General features: G+C 40.0%; 1 protein-coding gene across 1 annotated transcript in view; it reads left to right on the forward strand.

Moving 5' to 3' along the window:
• The window catches only part of LOC133544058 (neural cell adhesion molecule 2-like), a 744,172-nt gene that overhangs the window by 632,583 nt on the left and 96,776 nt on the right, over positions 1–14,813 (forward strand). The gene's annotated exons all lie outside the window — the stretch shown is intronic.

Raw genomic sequence — 14,813 nt, forward strand, 5'->3', positions numbered from 1 at the left:
TATTGTAGTTTAAGAATGTTAAGCTTGAGGAAAAAAAGCTATTCAAATAAGATATTTTGTTTTTAAGCCATACATCATCAAGTCCAATACAAAGCATCAGATGCAGTGGTGTGAAGCACATCGCCCCCCGATAGAACACCTTTGGGATGAATTAGAACGGAGACTCCAGGTTACCAAAACATTTTGGACAATTCCATGCTCCCAACCTTGTGGGAACAGTTTGGAGCGGGCCCCTTCCTCTTCCAACATGACCAGTGCACAAAGCAAGGTCCATAAAAACATGGATGAGTGTCTGGTGTGGATGAACTTGACTGGCCTGCACAGAGTCCTGACCTGAACCCGATAGAACACCTTTGGGATCAATTAGAACGCAGACTGAGAGCCAGGCCTTCTCGACCAACATCAGTGTTTGACCTCACCAATAGGAAAATGGTGGAAAATTCCTATAAACACACTCCAGTAAAAAGAACAAAACAAACAGAAAAAGTACAATTCCAAAGATTTTAAGTGGAAAAACGATGCTGCTGTAGACACTCACAGTCACAAATTTACATTTTGCATTTCATGAAGACATGAAACAATTGCCACTTGCCCAAATTAATAGTTTTATTTCTAGAAATGTCCCTAGTTTTAAGAGCTGTTCACTTATTTTCAGTCATTGACTTTACTGCAATGAGGATAGGCACCAGACACCCTAAACTACCCTAAGAAGGACAAGCGGTAGATGGATGGATTATACAACATAATCTTAATATTTTATCTATTGTAGTTTAAGAATGTTAAGCTTGAGAAAAAAAAAGCTATTCAAATAATATATTTTGTTTTTAAGCCATACATCACCAAGTCCAATGCAAAGCGTCGGATGCAGTGGTGTGAAGCACGTCGCCCCCCGATAGAACACCTTTGGGATGAACTAGAGCGGAGACTCCAGGTTACCAAAACATTTTGGACAATTCCATGCTCCCAACCTTGTGGGAACAGTTTGGAGCGGGCCCCTTCCTCTTCCAACATGACCAGTGCACAAAGCAAGGTCCATAAAAACATGGATGAGTGTCTGGTGTGGATGAACTTGACTGGCCTGCACAGAGTCCTGACCTGAACCCGATAGAACACCTTTGGGATCAATTAGAACGCAGACTGAGAGCCAGGCCTTCTCGACCAACATCACTGTGTGACCTCACCAATGGAAGAATGGTGGAAAATTCCAACAAACACTCTCCACAACCTTGTGGATAGCCTTCCCAGTAGAGTTGACGCTGTAATAGCTGCAAAAGGTGGACCGACATCATATTGAACCCTATGGGTCAGGAATGGGATGGCACTTCAAGTTCATATGTGAGTCAGAATGAATTGCTAAGAAATAACATGACAAAAAAAACTACAATTAAATTACATTTAAAATTTTAACTCAGCAGACTGTTCACCTTATCAAACTTGGCTTGTCAAACAGCTTGGCTTATTCATACTGATGCGATTGTGCACCAGGTGTGTCAGGCAAATCCCAAATCTGATTGGTTGGGAAAAAAAGCCTGCATGGCTAATATGGTTTAAGTGCCAACACTACTGATTATGATGGCCCTGTGCAGATTGCATTGACACAGCAACACAAAGACGCTGAAATCTGATCGGACTAAACAAATCTAAGGTCCATATCCGGGAAGTACTCCAGCCAAGAAACTATATATGAAGATACTAAACCAGGGGTGTCAAACTCAGTTTGGATCGGGGGCCACATGGAGAAAAAACTACTCCCAAGTTGGCTCGAACTGGTGAAATCACGACACGATAAGTTAAAAATAAGTTGTTTTTGATTGTTTTCTTTGTTTAAAAATAGATCAAGCACATATCATAATGTTGTTGGGTTTTTATTACACTTACATGTAATCTGTCTTTATTTGTCGTTATTTATACTTTCTGATTAAATTATGTGATAATGTTCATCAGTCAACTCATTGGTGTTAATTTTCAATCCATCAAGATAAGAAAATAATATCAAATTACAGGATGTTATTAATGTAGTTTGATCATTTTCCTCAACTTGTGCACTAACATCATGGGGTTTATTTTTATTTATTTTTTTACATACACTGCAAAAAGTCAGTGTTCAAAAACAAGAAAAAAATACTAAAATGAGGGGTATTTTATTTGAATTAAGCAAAATCATATGCCATTAGAACAAGAAAATTGGCTTGTCAAGACTTTCTAAAACAAGTAAAATTAGCTGACACCAATGAGCCCAAAAATACCTTTAAAATAAGTATATTCTCAGTAATAACAAGTGCACTTTTCTTGGTAGGAAAAAAGACCTGTTTGCTCAATATGTTGAAAGATATTCTTAAATTAAGTAATGGTAGTGTCATTATCTTGACAAACCCCATTCTACAGAGGCACTATAGAGAGCCTGCTGACCAACAGCATCTCTGTCCGGACTGGAGCCTGCAATACCTCAGACTGGAAGTCTCTCCAGAGAGTGGTGAGGACGGCGGAAAATATCATCAGGACTCCTCTTCCTCCTATCCAGGAGATCGCAAAAAGCCGCTGCCTGACCAGGGTTCAGAAAATCTGCAAAGACTCCTCCCACCCCCACCAAGGACTGTTTTCACTGCTGGACTCTAGAAAGAGGTTCTGCAGCCTCTGAATTAGAACCTCCAGGTTCTGTAACAGCTTCTTACCTCAAGCCGTAAGACTCTTAAACGCATCATAATTAAATTATCCTCTCAACTCCCCCCAAAATGGATTAACTCGCTGGAATAAAAAAGACAATACAACATACATCCATAAACGTGGACGCATGTGAAAAAGTGCAATATATTTATCTGTACAGTAATCTAATCTATTTATTTATTTATATGTATGTATTTTATACATATATATATTATTCATATATATATTTATTTGATTATACATGCACCTCATTGCTTTTTTTTTTATCCTGCACTACCATGAGCTTATGTAACGAAATTTCATTCTTATATGTGCTGAAAAGTTCTAATTTGAATGACAATAAAAAGGAAGTCTAAGTCTCTAAGTTTAGTCTAATAATATTCGCTCTGCATCCTGAATTTTTTTCATGCTTGAAGTAAGAAACGATTACTTTAAAAAAGTAATTCTATACTTGAATGTTGATGACACAGCTTTGCATCAGTTGATATTCTAGTTTCAAGCATGTTTTACTCAATATAGCTCACAAAATCTCAACAACAAGCTGTAATATCTTACTGAGATCATTTAGGACCAAAACCCTTAAAACAAGTAAAACACTAACATAAAATCTGCCAAGTGAGAAGAAATATCTTATTAGACAGAAAATAAGCAAGTCTCACCCTTATTTGAGATATTTCATCTTACATAGATTTCAGTTTTTGCAGTGTATGTAGCATCATCTACAAAGATACAAATAATTGCTATTGCAACATCTAGTGGACACATTTAGAACAACGGTTTCTTTCATCAAAACATTTCGGCACATTTTTATACTTAGTAAACTCATCCCTTATGTTTGACACCCCTGTACTACACTGTTGGGAATAAGTTAATGCAATTTAATGCAGCAAAAAGTAGAATTTAAATTGTAAATGTAGGTCAGTGCTTCTGATTGTGTTTAAGCCAGCAGAGAAGGCCTTCCTGTCCCTGACGGCACACCTCACACCTCAAGGTCTCACACAACACCGCTGTTTTACGGAAAAAAAAAGCATAGTTTGACGCCAAATTCTCCAATATTCATCTCATTATGTCCAATCTCTTTTTATTGTTAGGTGATGATCATTTGTGTGTAACCGGTTAAGGGGCCGTGTCCCTAAGCAGGGCTGGAGCTGACTCTATTCCGGTCTATTTTTATACAAAATGTTGTTTTTTTCATGTAAAAGATCATTTTTAAGCTGCTTTCTGACCGTTTCTTAAATATGCGGCATTTGGTGGGCGGTCTTGTTTACGGGGGTCCACTTCAACTGCGTCTTCTCCCTGTCATCTTTGTTGCATCGGTAGTTTTTTGCGAGTCTACTGACAGATATAAGTTTATGCTACTTTGTATTAAAAAATGGCAACAGTGCATGGTCAAGTTTGGGGATGAACAGAATTAAAGATTTATACGTTGACAGGACTCTGCAACATCGCTTAGACTTTGGGGTCGGTATCTCTGGATTGGCAGACTGGGGTGGTGGTTCCTCTCTTTAAGAAGGGGAACCGGAGGGTGTGTTCCAACTATCGTGGGATCACACTCCTCAGCCTTCCCGGTAAGGTTTATTCAGGTGTACTGGAGAGGAGGCTACGCCGGATAGTTGAACCTCGGATTCAGGAGGAGGTTTATTCAGGTGTACTGGAGAGAAGGTTACGCCAGATAGTTGAACCTCGGATTCAGAAGGAAGTTTATTCAAATGTACTGGAGAGGAGGCTACGCCGGATAGTTGAACCTCAGATTCAGGAGGAGGTTTATTCAGGTGTACTGGAGAGGAGGCTACGCCGGATAGTTGAACCTCAGATTCAGGAGGAGGTTTATTCAGGTGTACTGGAGAGGAGGCTACGCCGGATAGTTGAACCTCAGATTCAGGAGGAGGTTTATTCAGGTGTATTGGAGAGAAGGTTACGCCAGATAGTTGAACCTCGGATTCAGAAAGAAGTTTATTCAAATGTACTGGAGAGGAGGCTATGCCGGATAGTTGAACCTCGGATTCAGAAAGAAGTTTATTCAAATGTACTGGAGAGGAGGCTATGCCGGATAGTTGAACCTCGGATTCAGGAGGAACAGTGTGGTTTTCGTTCTAGTCGTGGAACTGTGGACCAGCTCTATACTCTCGGCAGGGTCCTTGAGGGTGCATGGGAGTTTGCCCAACCAGTCTACGTGTGCTTTGTGGACTTGGAGAAGGCATTCGACCGTGTCCCTCGGGAAGTCCTGTGGGGAGTGCTCAGAGAGTATGGGGTATCGGAATGTTTGATTGTGGCGATCCGCTGCCTGTATGATCAGTGTCAGAGCTTGGTCCGCATTGCCGGCGGTAAGTCGGACACGTTTCCAGTGAGGGTTGGACTCTGCCAAGGCTGCCCTTTGTCAATGACTCTGTTCATAAGTTTTATGGACAGAGTTTCTAGGCGCAATCAGGGCGTTGAGGGGATCCGGTTTGGTGGCTGCAGGATTAAGTCTCTGCTTTTTGCAGATGATGTGGTCCTGATGGCTTCATCTGGCTAGGATCTCCAGATCTCACTGGATCGGTTCGCAGCCGAGTGTGAAGCGATTGGGTCGAGAATCAGCACCTCCAAGTCAGAGTCCATGGTTCTCGCCCGTAAAAGGGTGGAGTGCCATCTCCATGTTAGGGAGGAGACCCTGCCCCGAGTGGAGGAGTTCAAGTACCTAGGAGTCTTGTTCACGAGTGAGGGAAGAGTGGATCGTGAGCTCCACAGGAGGATCGGTGCGGCGTATTCAGTAATGCGGACGTTGTATCGATCCGTTGTGGTGAAGAAGGAGCTGAGCCGGAAAGCAAAGCTCTCTATCTACCGGTCAATCTATGTTCCCATCCTCTCCTATGGTCATAAGCTTTGGGTTATGACCAAAAGGACAAGATCACGGGTACAAGCAGCCAAAATGAGTTTCATCCGCTGGGTATTAGGGCTCTCCCTTAGAGATCAATCAATCAATCAATCAATGTTTATATATATAGCCCTAAATCACAAATGTCTCAAAGGACTGTACAAACCACTACGACTACGACATCCTCGGAAGAACTCGCATAAGGGCAAGGAAAAGTCACGCCCAGTGAGATAGGGTGAGAAGCTCTGTCATCCGGGAGGAACTCAAAGTAAAGGCGTTGCTCCTCCACATCGAGAGGAGCCAGATGAGGTGGTTCGGGCATCTGGTCAGGTTGCCACACGAACGCCTCCCTAGGGAGGTGTTTAGGGAACGTCCAAACGGTAGGAGGCCACAGGGAAGACCCAGGTCACGTTGGGAAGACTATGTCTCCCGGCTGGCCTGGGAACGCCTCAGGATCCCCCAGGAAGAGCTGGACGAAGTGGCTGGGGAGAGGAAAGTCTGGGCTTCCCTGCTTAGGCTGCTCCCCCCGCGACCCGACCTCGGATAAGCGGAAGAAGATGAATGGATGGATGGATGGATGGACATTGGCAACATTTTTGCCTTCTTTCAGCAACATTTTCACTCCTTAATCTAATGTTTTTCAACCTTTTCAGAGCCAAGGCACATTTTATTCTTTGAAAAAATCCTGAGGCACCCAACCAGCAGATATAATTGAAAAATGAAACTCAGCAGCCAATATTGACAATAAAAAGTCGTTTTCCCAATTGTTGGATATGAATTCAAACCATAACCAAGCATGCTTCACTATAGCTCTTGCCTCAAAGTAGATGTACTGTCACATCACGTTGTGACTTGTTTCGAGGTTTGTGACCTTTACCCCTGTGTCGTTTTTTAGTTCTTGTCTTGCGCTCCTATTTCGGTGGCTTTTTCTGTTTTGTTGGTATTTTCCTGTAGCAGTTACATGTTTTCCTTGAACGTTAGTCCCCACACCTGCTTTGTTTTGGCAATCAAGACAATTTAAATTGTGCGTACGATATACTTCTTTGTTTGGACATTGTTGATGTATGGATGTACTTTGTGGACGCCGTCTGCTCCACCCGCCGTAAGTCTTTGCTGTTGTCCAGCATTTTGTTTTTGTTTACTTTGTAGCAAATTCCAACCAACGGTTTTTAACTTTTAACTTTTTTAACTGTTTTTAACTTTATAACTGCTTTTTATCTAACAAATTGTTCTTAGGGTAATTTTTATTTACCTTTTTCAGTGTGTATTTTACTACTGTTTTAAATTTTATTTTTTAGTCCGTCTTTTGCCTCTATTTCTTTGTGGTATACAGCCCTTTGTTCTTCAACTGTGGTTGTTTTTAAAGGGCTTTATAAATAAAGTTGGTATGGTAAATTCACTTTTAGTTTCGTTTTGCATAGCCATCCCTAATCTTCAATGTATTTTCTAAGCGTCACTCGCCCTTTGTTTATTTTTGGTTTAAGCATTAGATACCTTTTTACCTACACGCTATCTCCCGCATATGTGATCACGACAAACCATATTCGTGACATCTATAAAGCAATTAGCTACCTTCTGCCTCCTACTGAAATAGAAGAGTATTACACGGTTAGTCTGCCAAGCTTTAGACAGCACAAACACTCATCAATGGCACATTATTTGCGAATTATAACTACTGGTTTGCAAAAAATATTTTTAACCCTATTAGTTGAAATTACATAATCTCCCACGGCACACTCGACTGTATTTCACGGCACACTAGTTTGCCGCGGTGCAGTGGTTTGAAAAACACTGATCTAATCAACACTTCTTTCTACAGATCCGTAGTTTTGTTCGTAATACTGTCCCTAGGTTTCCAGATTTACAGACTGACAGTTTTAAATGTGTTTCTGACACCACTTCCAATTTAAGAAGGATCAAATAAACATATATATAACCACATTTCTCATTTATGCCCTGAGTTTCAGAATTCAATTAAGTTACTTTGGGAGGGTGACTTAGGAGTGACCCTATCAGAAGAGAGCTGGACATAAATTTTAAGTAGAGTTCATAAATCTACTATTTGTGCAAGACAGCCTTATTCAACGCAAGCTAACACATCATACCTATTATACTTATGTAGGGGTGGCTCGGATTTATGATGGAATAACGGTATTATGTGATCCGTGTCAACAGTCCCCATCTTACTTAATAATTATGTTTTGGCTTTTTCCATTCCTGAGCTGTTATTGGACTGAAATGTTTTGGGTCACGCCGACCTCAGTCTCGCGGCTTCCGTCCGTCTGTTCCAGCGTCTCATTCTTCCTTTGTGCTGGCTTCTAGAAGCAGTAGTTCATCCTCTGTGTATTCAGCTTCAAAAAAATACGTTTGTGAATCCTCATTGTTTCCGAAAGTAGGAACACACATTTTTTGCCAGAAGCCCATAGGGCGCTGCTCTGTAAAATCAAAATAAATGGGCTGAAGACATCAGTCCCAGCAATGATTAAAATGATCAAAATACGGTGAAATATTGTACAAATTACATATTATTATGAATGTTTCACTTGAAGTGTGAATATAAAATGTTGATGGAGGAATTTGTATTGTTTTGGCTTTGGCTCTGAGGGCTACAATGGTGACTCCCATCAACCGCGTCTTGCAAGCATTTTCATCATCTTTAAAATCTTTAAAAATTGTCTTTGGTAATTGGCGAAAATTTCAAACCGAACCCTCTAAGCCAAGGGTGTCAATCTAATTTTAGCTCAGGGGCCGCATGGGGGACAATCTTTGCACACGTAGGCCGGACTATTAAAATCATGGCATTAAAACTAAAAAAACTATTAAACAAATACATTCTGAAAACATTACAATAAAAATATATTTAAAAAAGTATGTAAAAAAAAAAAACTTAATTTACATATGCATGAAAATTTTCTTTTGTATTTTTTTTGTGAATTAAGTAATGTTTATGACAACTTTTTTCCAAAACACAGTCTAGAATTTGAGATAAAACAGGATAATGCGTACATGGATAATTTGTTTTCAAACATGGTTACAAAAAAGTGGACCCCAAAAATGTATTGTGCTACCCCATTTTTATAACTTGATGGGGTCCGTGGGACCCCATTTTGAAAATTCCTAGCGCCAACACTGATGGAGTATTGGTGCGTGCAAAACAGCAGCAGGCTGCTGTGGCCTGCGGGCCGGTTCCAATACTTATCAAATATCATCCCGGGTGCCAGAGATCATTCATTGTTGACTTTGACATTCCTACCTTCAGTGGCCTATTTGTCATTTTCTCTTCGCAAATCCAAAAAGAATCTTGTAGCATTCACTAAATTGTTTGCGAGTATAGACTCTGTTTAATTGGAAAGCAATAGCGCCTCCTTCTTCTTCTGTATTTAAAAAAAAAAGGCAGACATTGAACGGTTGTTTTGTGAAGTTCCAGGAAGTAAAGTGTGGTTTTCTTAAAATATGCGAGAGACTGATCTCAAATTTAACCTCGATTGAAAAGTAATTGAAAATGTAGATAATTGATGAGCCTTTTCTGTGCTTTTGTGTATTGCTGCACCGCGTTGGTGACATTCAGGAGTGCAGTTGTGTGTGGCTTCATGTCAATATTTGCCGATACTTGTTTGACTGATGCATGGGATTTTTTTGGGGGGGCTTTTTCGTTTGGGGGTACCAAAGCATTTGACAAGTATTTAATTATGTCACTATCAAATGTATATGTTGAAAAACTCAAACAAATGTGTAAAAAACTAACGGAAATGGCAACAGTGGAGGATATATGCCCCGCAACAATAGGATCGAGAAAAAGGAGCTTATTGCCTAAGACACGGACTGTAATGGCGGACGCGTGCACATTTTCGAAACCATTAGGTAAACGGTCGACAATGTCTCCTAATAGGTCCGATTTTGGGGTCCTTATACACACACCATAGTTTTACCCGTGTTGAAGCGCAGTACGTCCAACTATACCAGGGGTCGGCAACCCAAAATGTTGAAAGAGCCATATTGGACCAAAAATACAAAAACAAATCTGTCTGGAGCTGCAAAAAATTAAAAGCCATATTACGTTCGGATAGTGTGCCATGAGATATAAATTGAATTAAGAGGTCTTAAAGGAAACTAAATGAGCTCAAATATAGCTACAAATGAGGCAAAATTATGCAATATGTATATATACAGTAGCTACCCTAAATAGCATGTTAGCATCGATTCGCTTGCAGTCATGCACTGACCAAATATGTCTGATTAGCACTCCACACAAGTCAATAACATCAACAAAACTCACCTTTGTGCATTCACGCACAACGTTAAAAGTTTGGTGTACAAAATGAGACGGAAAAAGAAGTGGCATAAAACACGTCCTAGAAAGTCGGAGAAAGTTGGACATGTAAACAAACTATGGTGAGTTTGAGGAACGCCAAAATTAGTAGGAAAAAACGGCGCTTGCCAAATACTGGAATCAGTGAAGCATGTTTAATAGAACCCGTGTGCTTTATAACAATTAGGGAGGTTTGTGTCATGTTTGTCCTCCTGCAGAAACCATATTAAAACAAAACAATATATTTTTCCCCTCATTTATTTGAATTTTTTATTTATTTTTGAAAAAGCTCCATAGAGCCACTAGGTCGGCGCTAAAGAGCTATACATTCACCGTAATGCTCTGACAATCCATCAAGCGGTGCGGCTTCGTAGCTTACCGAGTCATACAAAACCTTTTGACGGATTTTTTTCGAGCCCTGCATGTAATATGCTATATTCTCAAGGAAACATCAATGTTTGGTGTCGCTTGCTTACGCGTACTTGCTAGCTTCATTTATTGAACACGCGTCAACCTGCAGTCCACACATATATTTTATGTGTCATTGCCATCTACTAGTAACACATCATTACATCCATTCATCCATCCATCCATTTTCTACCGCTTATTCCCTTTCGGGGTCGCGGGGGGCGCTGGCGCCTATCTCAGCTACAATCGGGCGGAAGGCGGTGTACACCCTGGACAAGTCGCCACCTCATCACAGGGCCACATCATTACACCATGTGCCAAATGAAATTGCTTCAAGGTCGGTAAGCACAACCAGAATATTACACACATTAGGCGCACTGGATATTAAGGCGCACTGTTGGTTTTTGAGGAAATGAAAGGATTTTAAGTCGGAAAAAATACAATAGGCATGATCGGAGTTACGGAATCCCAGCCAAGAGGAGAAGAGTGCATATTTGCAAGTATTTTATTAAACGACACTTGCTTTAGTGTCCCACTGGAATCCAATATCATTTTAAATGCCCCTCATGTGCAGAATACAGAACCCGTTTATCTTCACTATATCAAATTGAGTGCAGTAAAAAAGCCAAGGCTAACAGTTTGCCTCAGACCGTTTGTACATTCCTGTGCATGCATGCCGTCAGCCATACTCAAATACTGTACATACTTAATATGCTTGGTGTCCGTGATGCATTAAGGGCAACCAGAACAATTTGCTGGGGTTTTTTCTGTCTTTTTTTTATTTTTTTTATGCAAGAGGTTACTAAACTTCATGTTTGACCACAGCAAAGGTGCCTTACAAACACTTCACGGGGATGAAAAAAAAAAAAAAAAGATTCTGAGTGCCCCCCATTGAATTAATGAGCCTAATGGGATGCAAGTGGTGTTTTTCTCCTGCTTTTTTTCCCTTATGGTGCACATTAAAATGCCATTACTTTCTATGGAGAATAATTGAGTGCCTCGTCGAGATGAATGCTAAAAGAAATAGGAAGCATTTACAGGTAATTACTGCTATATGTGCTCATAAAAATAGTCATAATCCTTCCCATCAGCCATACTTGAATTGTTGTGATTAGTATTAACCTACAGCACAAGTGCCGCTCATAACTCATCTGGTGCTAGTCAGATTTATGCCTCATAATTGATGGTGGATCCCTGTCACCTGGTTTTAATGCACTTCTGTAACTGAGGACCTGACTTTTGAGAATGACCTTGTTGTCACCTACAAGAAAATTAATTTTGGCTCATCACAAACAACAACTTTGACAAGATCAGAACAAACTTTTCATGTGCCGAATTTTTCGGACTATAAGGCACACTTAAAATCCTTTAATTTTCTCAAAAATCGACAGTGCGCCTTACAACCCAGTGCGCCTAATGTACGGAATAATTCTGGTTGTGCTTACAGACCTCAAAGGTATTTTATTGGGCACATGGTGTAATGATAAGTGTGACCAGTAGATGGCGGTCACACAAAAGTATACGTGTGGGGTTCAAATCCCGGACGAGCCCCCAATTGTTGCGTTTTGACTAGATGTTCCTCAGAGGGAATTTAAGCTGCCGGTCACCCCCAAGTTCTTTTGATGACACATAAACTGATTTTAAATGAATCCCAGACAGAATAGGTATTTTGACATTTTATTCCAAAGCTTTGGAGAGACCAATCTATGAACAACACATTCAAATCACATCGCCCAAGTTGATCTGAAAACACTCCGGAAGTCCTGTCTTTTTCAATATCCCACTAGCCCCCCTCCCCTTCCCCTTCAGAGTGAATCCACATATATATTCTCCTCCTAAACCTGGGACAAGAAAAGATAAGAAGGGTGTTATGGCTACATGTCACATTCCAAGCTCAAGGTTAACACATGCACACCACTTACCTTGTTTCAAATATGACTATGGAAGAAAAGAAATAACTTTTGAATATGGATATATGTAGATATCTATCTCCATCAATGCCTGTTCAATAAAAGAATCTAGCAAGTATGCGTAAGCAAGCGACACCAAACTTTGATGTTTCATTGAGAATATAGCACATTAGATACAGGGCTCCAAAAATAGGCCGAAATGTTTTAGTAAGACTTTGGTAAGGTACAAAGCTGCACCGTTTGATGGATTGTCAGAGCAGACGTACTGCACTTCAACATAGTGGTAATATTATGGTGTGTGTATAAGAACCCCAAAGTGGGACCTACAAACCTCGTTTCCATATGAGTTGGGAAATTGTGTTGGATGTAAATATAAACAGAATAAAATGATTTGCAAATCGTTTTCAACTCATATTCAGTTGAATATGCTACAAAGACAACATATTTGATGTTCAAACTGATAAAAAAAATTTTTTTTCAAATAATCATTAAATTTAGAATTTGATGCCAGCAACAAGTGACAACGAAGTTGGGAAAGGTGGCAATAAATACTGACAAAGTTGAGGAATGCTCATCAAACACTTATATGGAACATCCCACAGGTTTGCAGGCTAATTGGTAACAGATGGGTGCCATGATTGGGTATAAAAATAGCTTCCATGAAAGTAATTCACAAACAATGATGGGGTGAGGGTCACCACTTTGTAAGCAAATTGTCGAACAGTTTTAGAACAACATTTCTCTACGAGCTATAGCAAGGAATTTAGGGATTTTACAATCTATGGTCCGTAAAATTGGCAAAAAGTTCAGAGAATCTGGAAAAATCACTGCACGTAAGCAATGATATTACCGACTTTTGATCCCTCAGGCGGTACTGCGTCAAAAACTGACAGTATGTAAAGGATATCACCACATGGGCCCAGGAACACTTCATAAAATCACAGTCAGTAACTACAGTTGGTCGCTACATCTGTAAGTGCAAGTTAAAACTCTACTATGCTAAGCCCAACCCATTAATCAACAATATCCTGAAACGCCGCCGGCTTGGCTGGGCCCGAGCTGATCTAAGATGGACTGATGCAAAGTGGAAAGGTGTTGTGTGGTCTGACGAGTCCACATTTCAAATTATATTTGGAAACACAGGACGTGGTGTCCTCCAGAACAAAGAGGAAAATAACCATTCGGATTGTTATAGGCACAAAGTTCAAAAGCCAGCATCTGTGATGGTATGGGGGTGTATTAGTGCCCAAGGCATGGGTAATTTACACATCTGTGAAGGCACCATTAATGCTGAAAGGTCCATACAGGTTTTGGAGCAACATATGTTGTCATCCAAGCAATGTTATCATGGACGCCCCTGCTTATTTCAGCAAGACAAGTGTTACAACAGCGTGGCTTCGTAAAAAAAAGAGTAGGGGTACTTTCTTGGCCCGCCTGCAGTCCAGACCTGTCTCCCATCGAAAATGTGTGGCGCATTATGAAGCGTAAAATACGACAGCGGAGACCCTGGACTGTTGAACGCCGGAAGCCCTACATAAAACAAGAATGGGAAATAATTCCACTTTCAAAGCTTTAACAATTCGTTTCCTCAGTTCCCAAACGTTTATTGAGTGTTGTTAAAAGAAAAGGTGATTTAACACAGTGGTGAACATGTCCTTTCCAAACTACTTTGGCACGTGTTGCAGCCATGAAATTCTAAGTTAATTAGTATTTGGAGAAAAAAAAAACTACGTTTATGAGTTTGAACATCCAATCTTTTGTCTTTGTAGTGCATTCAATTGAATATGGGTTGAAAAGGATTTGCAAATCATTGTATTCTGTTTATATTTACATCAATTTCACAATTTCCCAACTCATATGGAAACGGGGTTTGTACAAAACCGCGTGTCCTGAAGTGACTTGAAATGGTCTGTAAGGTATAATCCATGCAACATTTTGACCAAAGAACCACCATTACATGTTATGTAGACCACAAGAAAATGTTTTACATTTAGGAAAAAAAATCATAATATGACCCCCAGTGCACCTTTTGTATGAAAATAGACCTTAACGCAGTGTTTCTCAAAATGGGGGTACGTGTACCCTTGTGGGTACTTAAAGGTATGCCAAGGGGTACGTGAGATTTTTTTAAAAATATTCTTAAAATAACAATAATTCAAAAATCCTTTATAAATATATTTATTGAATAATACTTCAACAATATTTGAATGTAAGTTCATAAACTGTGAAAAAAAAATACAACAATGCAATATTCGATGTTGACAGCTAGATTTTTTTGTGGACATGTTCCATAAATATTGATGTTAAAGATTTCTTTTTTTGTGAAGAAATGTTTCGAATTAAGTTCATGAATCCAGATGGATCTCTATTACAATCCCCAAAGAGGGCACTGTAAGTTGATGATTACTTCTCTGTGTAGAAATCTTTATTAGGGCCCGCCAGGCCCATTGCAAAAGGACTCCAAAGGAGTCCTTTTGCAATGGGCCAAAGGACCTATTGAATTTTTAAGGTTTTATTATTCTTTCTTTATTATTAGGGTCCGCCAGGCCCATTGTAAAAGGACTCCCACAGGGAGTCCTTTTACAATGGGCCAAAGGACCCTATTGAAACTGTAGCGTTTTATTATTATTATTCCGACGCCTCTTTGAACTGTAGTTTGACCCCCTGA

The sequence above is a fragment of the Nerophis ophidion genome, linkage group LG27, assembly GCF_033978795.1.
Source record: "Nerophis ophidion isolate RoL-2023_Sa linkage group LG27, RoL_Noph_v1.0, whole genome shotgun sequence".
Taxonomy (NCBI): Eukaryota; Metazoa; Chordata; class Actinopteri; order Syngnathiformes; family Syngnathidae; genus Nerophis; species Nerophis ophidion.